Consider the following 18,322-nt stretch of genomic DNA (forward strand, 5'->3'; position numbering starts at 1 on the left):
TTTTAATTTCGCTCCTTACTTTCATTTAAAAAACTTGTTTTTTTATTTAATTTCTGAACGTTTTTGAATCAATGCATGTTTTGATTTTGGCTCTCCGCAGAGGAATAATTAAAACAAAATTTGTATATTTATTTTTTTTTTTGGCTAAATGGCTTTCTCATAATTTTGATCGAATGATTTTGAGAAAAAAGAGCGGGGGAGGAAGCCTAGTTGCCCTCCGATCTTCGGTTAATTAAAAAGGCAACTAGAACTTTTATTTTTTTTAGAATCTTTTTATAAGTAAAAGATATACGTAACTTATAAATTAGCTTACGTAAAGAACTTTTGTATTCTTATGTTTTTATTACATATATGAGGGGGTTTGCCCCCTCGTCAGTACCTCACTCTTTACACTAAAGCTTAAATTTTGTCCCAATTCATTAAGAATGACCCCTGAATTACAAAAGCCGTAGAATAAATAGTTGAAATTACTAAAAACACTTTAGCGTAAAGAGCGAGGTATTAGGAGGAGGTGAGCCCCTCATATGGGTAATAATTTCTGTTCGTTTTAAGTTTTAATGCTGCTGCTTACTTCCAACTGAAAAAAAAACTTTTTCATTGTTTTTTTAAGTAATGCTAGTAAATCCTGCGCTCCCTTTATGGAAAATTTCTTCCCCCATGACAAATTTCTCGATGGAAAATTCCCCCAGCATATCCCCGTCTTCTCAACTCCTGCCTCCAACCAAAAAATCCTCCTGAAAACGCCTGTACACTTCCCAATAACCATTACTATATGTAAGCACTGGTCAAAGTTTTGAACTTGTAACCCCTCCCATGGGGACTGTGGGGGAGTAAGTCGTCCCCAAAGACATAGTTATAAGGTTTTTCGGCTACGCTGAATAAAATGGCTATCTCAGAATTTTGATCCGTTGACTTTGCGAAAATAATTAGCGTGGGAGGGGGCCTAGGTGCCCTCCAATTTTTTGGTCACTTAAAAAGGGCACTAGAACTTTTTATTTCCGTTAGAATGAGCCCTCTTGCAACATTCTAGGACAACTGGGTCGATACGATGACCCCTGGGAAAAAAAACAAATAAAGACGCATCCGTGATCTGCCTTCTGGCAAAAAATATAACATTCCACATTTTTGTAGATAGGAGCTTGAAACTTCTACAGTAGGGTTCTCTGATACGCTGAATCTGATGGTGTGTTTTTCGTTAAGATTCTATGACTTTTAGGGGGTGTTTCCCCCTATTTTCTAAAATAACGCAAATTTTCTCAGGCTCGTAACTTTTGATGGGTAAAACCAAACTTGATGAAACTTATATATTTAAAATGAGCATTAAAATGCGATTCTTTTGATGTAGCTATTGGTACCAAAATTCCATTTTTTAGTCTTTTGGTTACTATTGAGCCGGGTCGCTCCTTACTACAGTTCGCTACCACGAACTGTTTGATAATGTTGTGTGATTCCATCGACTCCAGAAACAAGCCCATTTTCACCGCTTTTCAATATAGCTTTTTCACCGCTTTCCTCACTTCTTCCGTGCTGGGAGGGTCAGCATTTACGTTGATTATTAAGGAAGGTCAGATCAATTACTGACCAAAGCCGAGTCGACTGTGGGCCATGAGAGCCTAATAATTTAACATTAATGAGCATAGAACACAAAGAATTAGAAGGGATCAGCTGGGACGAGGTAATTTTGCAGAGGCTAAAGTAAGAAAAACGGATTTAAACAAATAGGACAGTGTTTTAATAAATGAAAATTTTGTACGAATTTAGAATGAAAATTTTAGGATACAAGGGCGGGGGTGCTAATCAATGTTTTGGCCTGGATGCACAAGAGGCCAGAACCACCAATGCTTCCACAGAAAGGAAGGCATAAAACCAAAATAATTTCGATATAACAACAGTAATCTTGTTCAATTGCCGAGAAAGGTCAAGGAAATTATTTCATTTCTGATTGTTTTGGTTTTTATCTATTCATCCATTGTAGTACATATTATTTTTTTATTTTATCTCATTATTTCATTTTTGTTTCCGTTTGTATTAAGTTTGACTAACCATATGTTTTTATTTCAGCTCGTTTTAGTTTTCAGTCTGGCACTTCAATTTTTTGGTAAGCAAAAGTTTTTGAAACTATTTCTGTTTATATTTCGTTGAGATCGTTTTATTATGGGTTACTATAGGAATAACTGTAACGTTTTTTTTTCAGATTGCTGCTGACAAACTATAACGCGAAATTTGAACTTAGATAAAATTAGACCATTTTGTACAAATGTTCAATCAGCCATAGTTTCGTGGAATAAATTTGGCTATAAAATTCAGGCTGGATACGGAAAGAGTGTTAATAAATAAGATTGAAGATCTGCATAATTTTTGGTCATCTATAGGACTAATGACATCCTAGCCACATCTTTTAGGCATACAAAAATACTTATCTTCATCTACCATTATATTAAAAGCCTTTCCATTTTCTTTTTTTATGTAACTTTTAGTTAGTTTTAATAAATGCATTTTAGGATAATTCACAAGAACAGTTATGTTTTATTCTCTTAAAAAAGGGAGAGCAAAGGGGGGAGGGGCAGTAGCCAGATTTGTTTCTGTTTTAATTGAGGTTCCCTTCACCTTGTCTAGTTTACGTGCCCTTTAATTATTAAGTGGATTAGCAAAAAAGAAAGGAATTATTTACGCAACGACTAGTTAGAACCGAAGGTTTTACACAAAATTATTTCCTTATTAAGGTTCTATTGGCCCAAATGACTTCTACTGACATTTTCAAGACGATTAGAAAAAAATTATTTGGCCTATTTAGGGGTATCAAGCATTATTAAAAGCCATACCCCCCTAAATATTTTTCCCTCTTTGGTTTCATTTGCCTAGTAAGCTAGAGCCAGTCATATGAATCTACTTACGGAATCTTATGAGTGTGATTTTCAAACCGATCGGTGACACAAAATTTTTGACCTTATTTTTAGGCGTTACGAATATTTTAGTCATCTCGAATGGTATGACCGGAAGTCTTGAAGAACAAAACAATGGTTCGTAAGTGGAAATTTTTTCACACCATTTTTAGGCAAATAAAATTGTTTTCAAAGTTTGTTCTGTTTATAGGGCACACAAAGATATAAGTCATGAGCCTTCAGATGAGATAGTCCCTTTTCCAGGTAGACCAACATTTCAGAAACAATTTTTTTTCTGCCATTTCATTGCTGCAACAAGGAAGCATTTTAAAACACCCTTAACCTCCTCCTCCTCAAATTTTATGTCGTTTTATTTACCTTAATACTCCACCCTGATAAATGTCCCACAGGGGAATAAAAGAAAAAAAAAATGGGCCTCTATCTGTCATTTCACAAGAAAAAAAAATATGAGGTCCCCATATGCAGCCCCAATACTCTCTGAAGGTTTTAATTCAAACCCCAAACCCTTCACAAGATACTGCGAGAACGCTATTTTGGTAAACTTGGTTCACGTATTGTCTTTTGATTCCTCTTTCAACTTCTTTGTGCACAAAATTCCCACAAAAGCTCATTGTGCAAAATGTTTAGAAGAATCGAGAACAACATTTTTATGAATCTGACTTATCTCACAACTAGATCGTAAACAGATTTTAAGTTCCAAAGAGGCTTATAGTGCAATTGTTTTTAGTTTGATCGAAGGCAACAAATTCTTCGGTCCCTTTATCCTCTAAAAGATCCGACTTGATTCCTCAATCTGCTTTTCAGATATTGTAGACACGCCTTTTTTTATAGCCTGGATACATCTAGCGTCTCTGGATTTATCTCCACCCGCCTCTTCCAAGTCAAAATTCGAAGTCTAATTGATTTATCAATGCTCTCTGAAAAATTCAATTTTATTCCCAAGCCGTACCGAAATATTGGTAATATGCTATTTTGATAACCACTGTGCGCATACGGTCTTTCGAGCTATATCATTGCTTCGCCATAATAAATTCTGGTCCCTTTAGGGGCTTCTAGCCTCCAAAACTTACAAACAAATCGGAAACAATTTTAGCCACCTTCTCTTCTTGTCAGAATCCTAGATTCACATGCCCCCAAACACTCCCAGCAAGTTTTAACTTGATCCTTCTAGCCGTTCCTGAGATCTTGCAAATACCGTATTTTGATAACCTGGCGACACATGGTGTTTTTCGATTTTCCTTGTTAGCTAATTGTGAATATATACTGAAAAGATTTAGCCAGATGAGAAACAAACAAATTCTACCCCCTCCCCCTTAACATTAAATTTGAATTCTCCTTGTCCTCCCCCAGCACTCCTTAAATTTTGACTAGAAAATCCAAAATAATCCCAGGATATTGCCGAAGACCTATTTTAACAAGAGCTAAGAGTTCATATGGCACTTGTGACAAGGCAAGAAGAGCTAAGAGCCAAGAGATCATATGGTATGAGCTCTAGCAAAATTCTACGAATCAATAGATTGATTTAAAAGGAAAATAAGAGGCTTAATGCCGGTCAGGATTTAAAATAAGAGCTCTGAGTCACGATGTCCTTCTAAATATCAAAATTCATTAAGATCCTATCACCCACTCGTATGTTATAAATAACTAAAAAAAATTCTAATTTTTCCTCCCCCTTTAGCCCCCCAGATGGTCGAATCTAGGAAAACGACTTTATCAAGTCAATTGTACAGCTCCCTGACCCGCCTACCAATTTTCATCGTCCTAGCACGTCCAGAAGCACCAAACTTGCCAAATCACTGAACCCCTCCCCCCAACTCCCCCAAAGAGAGCGAATCCAGTACGATTCCGTCAATCACGTATCAAGGACATTTGCTTATTCTATCCACCAAGCTTCATCCCGATTCCTCCACTCCAAGTGTTTTCCAAGATTTCCCCCTCCAACTCCCCCCAATGTCAAAATATATGGTCGGGATTTGAAATAAGAGCTCTGAGACATGAATTCCTTCTAAATATCAAATTTCATTACGATCGGATCACCTATTCGTAAAATAAAAATACCCCAATTTCCCAATGTCAACAGGATCTGGTCGGAATTTAAAATTAGAGCTTTAAAGCGCAAGACCCTTCTAGATATCAAATTTCATTAAGATCTGGTCACCCTTTCGTAAGTTACAAATACCTCAATTTTCAAAATTAACCCCCCCCCCCCAACTCCACCAAAGAGAGCAGATCCGGTCCGATTATGTCAGTCACGTGTCTTAGACAGGTTTTTATTCTTCCCATCCAGTTTCATCCTGATCTCACCGCTTTAAGTATTTTCTAAGATTTCCGGTTCTCCTCAACTGCCCCCCCCCAATTACGCTGGACCCGCTTGAGATTTAAAATAAGAGATCTGAGTCACGAGGTCCTTCTAAATATGAAGTTTCACGAAGATCTGATCACTCCTTCGTAAGTTAAAAATACGCCATTTTTTCTAATTTTTCCAAAATTAACTCACCCCCCCGCAATAGAGCGGATCCGTTCCAATTATGTAAATCTCGTATCTAAGACTTCTGATTATTTTCATCACCAAGTTTCATCCCGATCCCTCCAATCTAAGCGTTTTCCATGATTTTAGGTTCCGCCACCCCAAAATCCCCCAAATGTCACCAGATCCCGTCGGGACTTAAAATAAAAGCTTTGAGACACGATATACTTCTAAATATCAAATTTCCTTGAGATCCGATCATCCGTTTGTAAGTTAAAAATACCTCATTTTTTCTAATTTTCAGAATAATTTATTTAATCTGGTCCGGTCCCTGATACGCTTGCCAAATTTCATCGTCCTAGCTTACCTGGAAGTGCCTAAAGTAGCAAAACCGGGACCGACAGACAGACAGAATTTGCGATCGCTATATGTCACTTGGTTAATACCAAGTGCCATAAAAACCATGAAAAAATAAACATGAACCCCCCCCCCCAACTACCCCAAAGAGAGCGGATCCGTTCCGGTTATGTCAATCATGTATCTAGGACTTGTGCTTACTTTTCCCACCAAGTTTCATCTCGATCCCTCCACTCTAAGTCTTTTCCATGATTTTAGGTTTCCCCCTCCCAACTCCCCCCCCAATGTCACCAGATCTGTTCTGGATTTAAAATGAGAGCTCTGAGACACGATGTTCTTCTAAATATCAAATTTCATTGAGATTCGATCACCCGTTCGTAAGTTAAAAATACCTCATTTTTTCTAATTTTTCAGAATTACCCCCCCCAACTACCCCCAAGAGATCAGATCCGTTCCGATTATGTCAATCATGTATCTAGGACTTGTGCTTATTTTTCCCACCAAGTTTCATCCCGATCCCTCCACTCTAAGTGTTTTCCAAGTTTTATGTTTCCCCCTCCCAACTCCCCCCCAATGTCACCAGACTTGTTCAGGATTTAAAATAAGAGCTCTGAGACACGATGCCCTTCTAAATATCAAATTCCATTGAGATCCGATCGCCCGTTCTTAAGTTAAACATACCTCATTTTTTCTAGTTTTTCAGAATTAACCCCCCCCCAACTACCCCAAAGAGAGCGGATCCGTTCCGGTTATTTCAATCATATATCTAGGACTTGTGCTTATATTTCCTACCAGTTTCATCCCGATCCCTCCACTCTAAGTGTTTTCTAATATTTTAGGTTTCCCCCTCCCAACTCCCCCCCCAATGTCACCAGATCCAGTTGGGATTTAAAATAACAACTCTGAGACACGATATCCTTCCAAACATTAAATTTCGTTAAGATCTAATCAACCGTTCGTAAGTTAAAAATACTTCAATTTTTCTATTCTTTCTGAATTAACGGGCCCCCAACTCCCACCCAGATGGTCAAATCGGGAAAACGACTATTTCTAATTTAATCTGGTCTGGTCCCTGATACGCCTGCCAAATTTCATCGTCCTAGCTTACCTGGAAGTGCATGAAGTAGCAAAACCGGGACCGACAGACGGACAGAATTTGCGATTGCTATATGTCACTTGGTTAATACCAAGTGCCATAAAAACTGAGGTGCACTAACATATTTTGGTGAACAGAGATACGGGTGTCGTTTAAGCAGTAACCTCTGGAAATCTTTGAAATCAAGGCCTAGCAACCGATCCCTTAGAATTCCAAATACATCTGACAACAAAAACCAAACGTGCACATCTTTTCTACAAAAGCCTATCTGCAAGTAATGGGCAACTCATTTAACATAGGAAAATCGGCCCTGTGGCTGTGATATTTGAGTTTTGACCTCAAATAAATACTTATCTATCCTTCCAAGTAGCCTAGAAAAATTTTAATCTCAAAGTTCTTATCTCAATACCAAGCAGGATTAAGCAAGTACCAGGGAACAAAAAAGGAAAAAAAGAGACTTTTAGACAGAAGTTAAAAGTTTTAGGTAAAAAGAAAAAAAAAATAGTTATACCTGTTTCGTTTTTATTTAAAAAAAAAATTTGCGAATTCGGAGAAAAATCCACGAGTATTCTCAACTCTCTCAAAGTTAACATTCAGAGCCTCAAGACTAATAATACTGAATTTTCCTATCGTCTCACAAACAGTACTATCCATTCAACTCCAAATTTCTGCGCGACAGCAACTTTCAAGCATTTTTGAGCTACTAGCCTCCTGGTCAGTCATTGTTTAAGAGGTATGGTAAACTTTTCGCCAGTTTTATTTCGAAGATTTCTTAGATGTCTTTTACCTTAGACTGACCATTTACCTTAACGTGAAAGTCAATCCAAGGTTTTTAAGCTTCTTTAATGACAAAATAAGAGCCATTGACAGGATTTCACGTCAAGAGATGATTTGAATCAAACAGTTCGTGATAACAAACTTTAAGTAAGGAGCGATACAGGCTAGTAGTACTATAAAACTATATACATATATATATATATATATATATATATATATATATATATTAACATTTCTGGCAAAGAACTGTAAGTAAGGAGCGATGCAGCTGAATAGTAACCAAAACTCTAAAAACAGAATTTTGATATCAATAGATATTCAAAAGAATCGGCATATTATGTTGATTCCAAATATATGCATATAATTAAGTTTAGTTTTACTCATCAAAAGTTGCGAGCCTGACAAAAATTTGCCTGATTTTGAAAAAGAGAGAGAATACCCCCTAAAAGTCAAGGATCCTTATTGAAAATTACATCATCAGATTCAGCATATCCGAGAACCTTGTCAAACAGTTCGTGGTAGCGAACTGTAGTAAGGAGCGACCCGGCTTAATAGCAAACCAAGCTCTAAAAAAACGGAATTTTGATACTAAAAGATACATCAAAAGAATCGGATTTTCATGCTGGTTTTAAATATATAAGTTCCATCAAATTTAGTCTTTGTCATCAAAAGTTACGAGCCTGAGAAAATTTGCCGTATTTTGGAAAATAGAGGGAAACACCCCCTAAAAGTCATACAATCTTAACGAAAATCACATCATCGCATTCAGCGTATCAGAGAAACCTATTGCAAAAGTTTCAAGCTCCTATCTACAAAAATGTGGAACTTCGTATTTTTTACCAGAAGACCGATCACGAGTGCGTGTTTATTTTTTTTTCTTTTCCCCAGGGGTCATCTTATCGACCAAGTGGTCGTAGAATGTCGCAAGAGGGCTCATTCTAACGGAAATTATAAGTTCTAGTGCCCTTTTTAAGTGACCAAAAAAACTGGAGGGCACCTAGGCCCCCTCTCACACCCCTTTTTCCCCAAAGTCAACGGATCAAAATTTTGAGATAGCCATTTTGTTCAGCATAGTCGAAACCATAATAACTATGTCTTTGGGGATGACTTACTCCCCCACAGTCCCTGGGAGAGGGGCTGCAAGTTACAAACTTTGACCAGTGTTTACATACAGTAATGAATATTGGGAAGTGTACAGACGTTTTCAGTTTTTTTGTTTCTGGGGGGAGGGTGAGGGGGAGGACTATTTGGGAGGATCTTTCCTTGGAGGAATATGGGGATGAGAAATTCAATGAAGGGGGCGCAGGATTTTCTAGCGTTACTATAAAAAAAACAAGAGCTAAGAGCTCATATGGAACTTGTGACGAGGCAAGAAGAGCTAAGAGCCAAGAGATCATAGGGTATGAGCTCTAACAAAATTCTATGAATCAATAGATTGATTTAAAAAGGAAAATAAGAGGCTTAATGCCGGTCAGGATTTAAAATAAGAGCTCTGAGTCACGATGTCCTTCTAAATATCAAAATTCATTAAGATCCGATCACCCACTCGTAAGTTATAAATACCTGATTTGTTCTAATTTTTCCTCTCCCTTTAGCCCCCCAGATGGTCGAATCTGGGAAAACGACTTTATCAAGTCAAATTGTGCAGCTCCCTGACACGCCTACCAATTTTTATCGTCCTAGCACATCCAGAAGCACCAAACTCGCTAAATCACTGAACCCCTCCCCCCAACTCCCCCAAAGAGAGCGAATCCAGTACGATTCTGTCAATCACGTATCAAGGACATTTGTTTATTCTATCAACCAAGCTTCATCCCGATTCCTCCACTCCAAGTGTTTTTCCAAGATTTCCCCTTCTAACTCCCCCCAATGTCAAAAGATCTGGTCGGGATTTGAAATAAGAGCTCTGAGACATGAATTCCTTCTAAAAATCAAATTTCATTAAGATCCGATCATCTATTCGTAAGATAAAAATACCCCAATTTTCACGTTTTCCAAGAATTCGGGTTTCCCCCTAAAACTCCCCCCAATGTCACAGGATCTGGTCGGAATTCAAAATTAGAACTTTAAAGCACAAGATCCTTCTAAATATCAAATTTCATTAAGATCTGGTCACTCTTTCGTAAGTTACAAATACCTCAGTTTTCAAAATTACCCCTCCCCCAATTCCAACAGATAGCAGATCCGGTCCGGTTATATTAGTCACGAATCTTAGACAGGTTTCTATTCTTCCCATCCAGTTTCATCCTGATCTCACCCCTTTAAGTATTTTCTAAGATTTCCGGTCCCCCAACTGCCCCCCCCCCCTATTACGCTTGATCCGGTTGAGATTTAAAATAAGAGATCTGAGTTACGAGGTCCTTCTAGATAGGAAATTTCATGAAGATCCGATCACTCCTTCGTAAGTTAAAAATACGTCATTTGTTCTTATTTTTCAGAATTAACCCCCCTCCCAATAGAGTGGATCCGTTCCAATTATGTAAATCACTTATGTAAGACTTCTGCTTATTTTTCCCACCAAGTTTCATCCTGAACCCTCCAATCTAAGCGTTTTCCATGATTTTAGGTTCCCCCACCCCAGACTTCCCCCAATGTCACCAGATCCGGTCAGGATTTAAAATAAGAACTTTGAGACATAATATCCTTCTAAATATCAAATTTCATTGAGATCCGATCACCCTTTCGTAAGTTAAAATATCTCATTTTTTCTAATTTTTCAGAATTAACCCCTCCCCCGACTACCCCAAAGAGAGCGGATCCGTTCCGGTTATGTCAATCATGTATCTAGGACTCGTGATTATTTTTCCCACCAAGTTTCATCCCGATCCATCCACTCTAAGTGTTTTCCAAGTTTTAGGTTTCCCCCTCGCAACTCCCCCCCCCCCCAATGTTACCAGATCCGGTCGGGTTTCAAATAAGAGCTCTGAGCCACGATATCCTTCTAAATATCAAATTTCATTGACATCCGGTCACCCGTTCGTAAGTTAAAAATACCTCATTTTTTTTAGTTTTCCAGAAATAACCCCCAGACTACCCCAAAGAAAGCGGATCCGTTCCGTTTATGTCAATCATCTATCTAGGACTTGTGTTTATTTTTCCCACCATGTTTCATCCCGATCCCTCCACTCTAAGTGTTTTCCAAGTTTTAGGTTTCCCCCTCCCAACTCTCCCCCCCCAATGTCACCAAATCCGGTCGGGATCTAAAATAAGAGCTCTAAGACACTATATCCTTCTAAACATCAAATTTCATTGAGATCCGATCAACCGTTCGTAAGTTAAAAATACTTCATTTTTTCTAATTTTTCAGAATTACTTAAGCTTTAAGCTTGAAGCTTTAGCGCAAAGGTATTAACAAGGGTACAAACCCCCTCATATACATGATAAAAATAAAAGAATATAGAAGTTTGATGGGTAGATCTATATTGGCTTGCTTTTTTTGCTATCTTCCATTTTTTTTTTGCTTCACAGATTAATAGAAAAAACAATGTTTTGGCGATGAAATTAAAGGACGAACTTTAAACTGAAAACAAACATAAATTATCACCCCTCAATCCATGCCGTGATGTAAAAATGACTAGTGCTTTACTGAAAGTATAAAACAGACGAATGAAAAGGTGAATTATATGTTAGAAATTAATAATAATAAAAAAAAAACTAAAAAAAAGTAGCAAGTGAGAGAAATAGCCATTTCTAACTAATTATGCGTTACTATATGCATAGGGTTATCTAATAGAAAAACATTGTGCTTGTGGAGGGGATGTAAACTTCCAGTCAAGGGTTTTAGGCGGTATACTTTTTATTTCGATCTGGTGCCATTTTCAAGAGGCTGCAGGGTCTTTTCCAAAAATCTGCTAAATTTATTTTCGTGATAGAAAATTATATTTGACTTTAACTTGAGTAACAACTACCATTCCTGAATCGGTATATATTAAAAAAAAATACTTTTTTTTTGGAAAAAGACAACTGCGCTATACATAGTACCGGGCTCCGGCACTCAGCACGTGGCAGGCTTATAAATATTTGATTATCTAATATACTGGGCATAACTATACGCTGTAACTTCCATAATCGAACAGTTCGTGGTAACGAACTGTATTAAGGAGCGACCCGGCTCAATAGTAACCAAAACTCTAAAAAATTGAATTTTGATATCAATAGCCACATCAAAAGAATCGCATTTTAATGCTGATTTTAAATATATAAGTTTCATCAAGTTTAGTCTTACCCATCAAAAGTTACGAGCCTGAGAAAATTTGCCTTATTTAAGAAAATAGGGGGCAACACCCTCTAAAAGTCGTAGGATCTTAACGAAAATGACACCATCAGATCCAGCGTATCAGAGAACCCTACTGTAGAAGTTTCAAGCTCCTATCTACAAAAATGTGGAATTTTGTATTTTTTGCCAGAAGACAAATCACGGGTGTGTATTTATTTGTTTTTTGTTTTTTTTTTCTTTTCCCCAAGGGTCATCGTATCGACCAATTGGTCCTAGAATCCCGCAAGAGGGCTCATTCTAACGGAAATAAAAAAGTTCTAATGCCCTTTTTAAGTGACCGAAAAAATTGGAGGGCTTCTAGGCCCCCTCCCACGCTAATTTTCTTCCCAAAGTCAACGGATCAAAATTTTGAGATAGCCATTTTGTTCAGCATAGTCGAAAACCATAATAACTATGTCTTTGGGGATGACTTGCTCCCCCACAATCCCTGGGGGAGGGGCTGCAAGTTACAAATTTTGACCAGTGTTTACATATAGTAATGGTTATTGGGAAGTGTACAGACGTTTTCAGGGGGACTTTATTTTGTTTGGGGGTGGGGCTGAGGAGAGGGGGCAATGTTGGAGGATCTTTCCTTGGAGGAATCTGTCATGGGGGAAGAAAAATTCAATGACAAGGGCGCAGGATCCTCTAGCATAACTAAAAGAAAACATTGAAAAATAAACATGAAAACATTTTTTTTCAAATGAAAGGAAGAATTAGCATTGAAACTTGAAACGAACAGAGATTATTACGCAAATGAGGGGTTCTAAAAATACTTTAGCATAAAGAGCGAGGTATTTAGGAGGAGATAAATACCTTGCTCTTTATGCTAAAGTATTTTTAGTAATTTCAACTATTTATTCTACGGCCTTTCTGATTCGGGGGTCATTCTTAAAGAATTGGGACAAAACTTACGATTTAGTGTAAAGAGCGAGGTATTAACGAGGGTACAAACCCCCTCGTATACATAATAAAAATATAAGGTTATGAAAGTTTGTTACGTAAGTTAATTCTTAAGTTACGTATATTTTTTACTAATAAAAACGTTCGTTAAAAATTAAAAGTTCTGGTTGCCTTTTTAAGTAACCGAAGAATTGGAGGGCAAATAGGCCTCCTTCTCCACCCCTTATTTCTCAAAATCGTCTGATCAAAACTAAGAGAAAGCCATTTAGCCAAAAAAAGAATTAATATACAAATTTCATTTTAATAATTTATGTGCGGAGAGCCAAAACCAAACATGTATTAATTCAAAACGTTCAGAAATTAAATAAAAAGAAACTAATTTTTTTAACTGAAAGTAAGGAGCGACATTAAAACTTAAAACGAACAGAAATTACTCCGTATATGAAATGAGTTGTCCCCTCCGCAATCCCTCGCTCTTTACGCTAAAGTTTGACTCTTTGCCACAATCCTACTTTTTAAAACAATTAAAAGCTTTAGCGTAAAGAGCGAGGGATTGCGGAGGAGACAACTCATTTCATATACGGAGTAATTTCTGTTCGTTTTAAGTTTTAATGTCGCTCCTTACTTTCAGCTAAAAAAATTAGTTTTTTTTTATTTAATCAAACAGTTCGTGGTAACGAACTGTAGTAAGGAGCGACCCGGCTCAATAGTAACCAAAACTCTAAAAAATGCAATTTTGATACCAATAGCTACATCAAAAGAATCGCATTTTAATGCTGGTTTTAAATATATAAGTTTCATCAAGTTTAGTCTTACCCATCAAAAGTTACGAGCCTGAGAAAATTTGCGTTATTTTAGAAAATAGGGGGAAACGCCCCCTAAAAGTCATAGAATCTTAACGAAAATCACACCATCAGATTCAGCGTATCAGAGAACCCTACTGTAGAAGTTTCGAGCTCCTATCTACAAAAATGTGGAATTTTGCATTTTTTGCCAGAAGGCAGATCACGGATGCGTGTTTATTTGTTTTTTTTTCCCCAGGGGTGATCGTATCGACCCAGCTGTCCTAGAATGTTGCAAGAGGGCTCATTCTAACAGAAATAAAAAGTTCTAGTGCCCTTTTTAAGTGACTAAAAAAATTGGAGGGCACCTAGGCCCCCTCCCACGCTAATTATTTTCCCAAAGTCAACGGATCAAAATTCTGAGATTGCCATTTTATTCAGCGTAGTCGAAAAACCTTATAACTATGTCTTTGGGACGACTTACTCCCCCACAGTCCCCGTGGGAGGGGCAACAAGTTACAAACTTTGACCCGTGCTTACATATAGTAATGGTTATTGGGAAGTATACAGGCGTTTTCAGGAGGATTTTTTTTGGTTTGGGGGAGGGGTTGAGAAGAGGAGATATGCTGGGGGAACTTTCCTTCGAGAATTTGTAATGGGAGAAGAAAATTTCCATGAAGGGAGAGCAGGATTTACTAGCATTATTTAAAAAAAAAACAATTAAAAAATAAAAGTGAAAAAGCTTTTTCAGCTGGAAGTAAGGAACAGCAATAAAACTTAAAACAAACAGAAATTATTACCCATATGAGGGGCTCACCTCCTTCTAATACCTCGCTCTTTACGCTAAAGTATTTTCGGTAATTTCAACTACTTATTCTACGGCTTTTGTGATTCAGGGGGTCATTCTTAATGAATTGGGATAAAATTTAAGCTTTAGTGTAAAGAGCGAGGTACTGACGATGGGGCGAATCCCCTCATATATGTAATAAAAACATGAGAATACAAAAGTTCTCTACGTAAGCTAATTTATAAGTTACGTAAATCTTTTACCAATAAAAAGATTCGTAAAAAATTAAAAGTTCTAGTTGCCTTTTTAATTAACCAAAAAATCGGGGGGCAACTAGGCTTCGTCCCCCGCTCTTTTTTTCTCAAAATCATTCGATCAAAATTATGAGAAAGCCATTGAGCAAAAAAAAAAAAAAAAAAAATGCAAATTTTGTTTTGATTATTCCTCTGCGGAGAGCCAAAATCAAAACATGCATTGATTAAAAAACGTTCAGAAATTAAATAAAAAAAACAAGTTTTTTCAACTGAAAGTAAGGAGTGACATCAAAACTTAAAACGCACAGAAATTACTTCGTATATGAAAGAGGCTGCTTCCTCATCAAAGCCCCGCTCTTTACGCTAAAGTTTTTTTACTGTTTTAGAAAGAAGAATTGAGAGAAAGATTCAAACTTTAGCGTAAAGAGCGGGGCGTTGATGAGGAAGCAGCCTCTTTCATATACGAAGTAATTTCTGTGCGTTTTAAGTTTTAATGTCGCTCCTTACTTTCAGCTAAAAAAAGTTTTTTTTTTATTTAATAGCGTAAAGAAACAGCCATGAAACCCTCTCAGATCCACTAATCCACCTCTTTTTTAATTGACCACATGGGCCTACCATATGATCCCAATTGCATAGGTGGTTTTAAAACTTATCAGACGACCTGCACGGTACAATCTCGCTCTTACCATCTCAAGAGGTTGAATAACGGAGTACGAAATAAAAGGAACAAGATTTTCTTTCAAATACAAAAGCACAACAGCTTCGAATAAAATGGAAAACCAGCAAAAATGCATAATTTATTCAACCAGTTTGCGACATTTTAAGAAGCAAGCGAAAGAAGCATATTTTTAGTTTGTTGGAGTACAAGACAGAGGTAGAGAGGCCGCAGGAAATTAAGAAAATTTAAGATGAAGTAGGATATTCGTATTTTTGGAATGAAGATAAGGGATCAAATTCGGATACAGTGGTTAATAAGGTAAAAAAAAGGGTTACGCGAGCAAGGAATACAGTAGTGGCAGGGTCGAAAGAAGGCCTCGGGATCTGTATAATAGTCTGTCTGATATAGTCTGATGAGTCTGTATAACAGGGTGAAGGACACGTGGGGAGGAAGAAATTTATTTTAAGTTGAGGTTGAAGGGGGAAGAAATAAAAAGGATTTTGAACTTAAGGGGATGGTCAATTGATATGGGGGAAAGGGAGAGGAAATTTAGGGGCTATAGTGTTAACCTAGTCCCTTCTCCGATGTGTGGGGATGATGATGAGGATATTTTTTGGGGAATTGTAAGGGATTGGCGGATCTGAGAAATGAGTATTTTCGTTAGTTTTGACATATAGAAGGTATTGGTGTAAGGGATTGTAGGATCACGAGTTAAAATGACATTAAGCAATCTGGTCAAGTATGTGGATGAAGGGCTGATACGTCGTGGAAGATGTATTTCTTTACAAATAATTTCGTGAAGATGCATATATAAGTACGTTTTTTCTTTTAATTTATTTGTTTCTGTCTTGTTGGTTTTGTTAGGTTTATGTTCTGTTTTTTTTTCCTATGACCTGACAGCTTTTTTGGAAATACACACATACATACTGACGCTTGATCTTAGTCACTTGAAAAGCGAAAAGCAATAATTTTAATGCTATATTTCTTTTCTAACCTTCCACAGAAAAAAGAATAGTGACTTATTTTACTATAATACAAGTAAGCAAGAAAATGTGTATTTTTGCTTAATTTTGGGCTTTTTGGTTCATACAAGGTGCACAAAGAACCATTTTTCTTTGAGAGTCTGTTGGTATCAAGCTTAAGGATATAGCTGAATTTTCGTTTTCTTAAGCAAGATCTGTTGGTGTTTATAGCTTCTATTTTGTATATTTTTTTATGTTTTTCCGAGTAAATGATGCATTAGCAGGTATCAACTTGAGCTTTTCCCTAAAGCATCATGTGAGGGCCTTGTTTTGAACAGTTCATCATGTTGAGGATGCCTACTTGGTATGGCACGCATATCGTCGCAGATGTGAAAGTTTGTGCGTAGTTGCAGAAATATATCTGGACTGACTGAATCAGCAACTGGGAAATACCTGATGGTCTTTTTCTAGTACATCTGCAGCGCGGGAAGCTGTACAATACCCATGAGAAGCTGTGTGGCCGAGACATCTTTTTATTTCTTCTAAGGAAGCCTTCTGTTGTACGTATTCTTTTTTCTGAAAACGTTCAAGTTGTTTTGGCTGGATAAAATTTGATTTGGTTACAAAACTTAAGAAAACAGATTGACCCGAAGGTCAATTTCGGTATTCGCTGGATAAGTTCCCTTCCAAGTTGTGTCTGTTTGTACCATAGCAGTCTTTAGCCATCGTTACTCTTTCGTCTTCTGTTTTTCACCGACGGCTGTTTTCCTCGATAAGGTACTGGCTTACCAGATTCAGGATCAGACGCGTTTAGAAAAATAGCCTTAAACTATCTGGTGTTCTGGAAACTTTAAAATAAAACTTTTCTAAAACGCTAACTCAGCATCACAAAACACAGAGAGATGAAAATCGGTCTATTAGGTATTACTCATCTGCTGCTATTCCACTTAGAATTGAGGACTGTTGCTGGACTTTTGGCATGTTGACTTTTCACTGTGACAACCTGTTAGCAACTGAAAACCAGTGTTATCTATTGAGCAAACACAAATTTTATCAGTTGGCTTAATCTGTGAGCTGCGAGATGGTGTGTTTTACACGCTGCTAAGAACGATTGAAGGGGAAGAAAAAATAATTCAGAACATTTCATAGCTTTATGGTTACGTACGGTCTGAAAGGGCTAAACACTTTTAAGGTTTTAGGTTCAGCTAACTTCAGACCTGGGGCGGCTGACCTTTCTTAATCACCTGAATTTATTCGCAACAGTGCAAGTTCAAGCTTACGCTCAACCTTTAACCTCTCTGGATCTTTAATTCCCTGTTATTTCTTCACAAGCCAACACTTGACTTGTTTCTTTTCTAGTTCTAGTCTTTAGATTCACAACATTATCTCCCAGTAAATTTACTGTGCTTAGGAAATCGTCTTTATCATAACCTAACTTTTAATTTAATCCTTTAAATAATGGTTACGCCATTTTCACTGTCTTATCATTCCCAAAACGAACATGAAAACAAACCCATGGAAATTATAGGACTTAGGAAGTTGGATTCAATTTCCCAAGGGATTTTGTTTCTTTGTTAAAAATTAATGGTCTTAACGGCTTTATATACAAAAACAAGAAAATTTACAAGCTAGGAGTAAGAACTAAAACGAGAAAAAGAAACTCCTTCGACACTTGTCTCTGAAAATCATATCTTTATTTTTTTGCGAAAATTCATACAGAATAGTTTTGCAAAGCTTCATAGATCTCATTTTGTTTTGTGAATATCTGGGGTAAACAGTTCTAAGGTACCGATTCAATTCAACTAAGTTTTTGAATCAAGAACAGGCCCTAACTTTTCGCCTGAATTAGCAAGCCTGTTGTACGAAGGAAGCAAGGTTTTCTTACCAGAGGAAATACCCACCTAAGTAATCCGTTAAGAGTTTATTAGTTTCTCGGATTTTTTGGGGGTATGTGTTCATGTGTGCATAGACATTAAGAGTGGCCCCCTTTCCCCCTCTTAGATAAACAAATTTCCTCATATTTATAGCGAGCTTTTCAAAATTTATTGGAGTGAACATAAAATAATTAAGTTGTAAAGTACTAAAATAAACTAACTTAGATACTAAATTAACCTGAGAAAT

General features: G+C 37.1%; 2 protein-coding genes across 4 annotated transcripts in view; one reads left to right on the forward strand and one right to left on the reverse strand.

Annotated features, from left to right (window-relative positions):
* The window catches only part of LOC136028679 (ATP-binding cassette sub-family F member 2-like), a 335,229-nt gene that overhangs the window by 105,974 nt on the left and 210,933 nt on the right, over positions 1-18,322 (forward strand). The window lies entirely within an intron of this gene.
* Positions 1-18,322, reverse strand: part of LOC136028599 (CB1 cannabinoid receptor-interacting protein 1-like) — a 37,146-nt gene that overhangs the window by 18,203 nt on the left and 621 nt on the right. Inside the window, exon 1 of one of the 3 annotated variants that reach the window (XM_065706432.1) lies at positions 7,335-7,475. The exons of the other annotated variants lie outside the window; for them this stretch is intronic. The gene's annotated coding sequence lies outside the window, so the exon portion shown is untranslated. Of the gene's footprint in view, positions 1-7,334; positions 7,476-18,322 lie in introns of those variants that run through there. 3 annotated transcript variants of the gene reach the window in all.

The sequence above is a fragment of the Artemia franciscana genome, chromosome 1 (assembly GCF_032884065.1).
Source record: "Artemia franciscana chromosome 1, ASM3288406v1, whole genome shotgun sequence".
Classification (NCBI taxonomy): Eukaryota; Metazoa; Arthropoda; class Branchiopoda; order Anostraca; family Artemiidae; genus Artemia; species Artemia franciscana.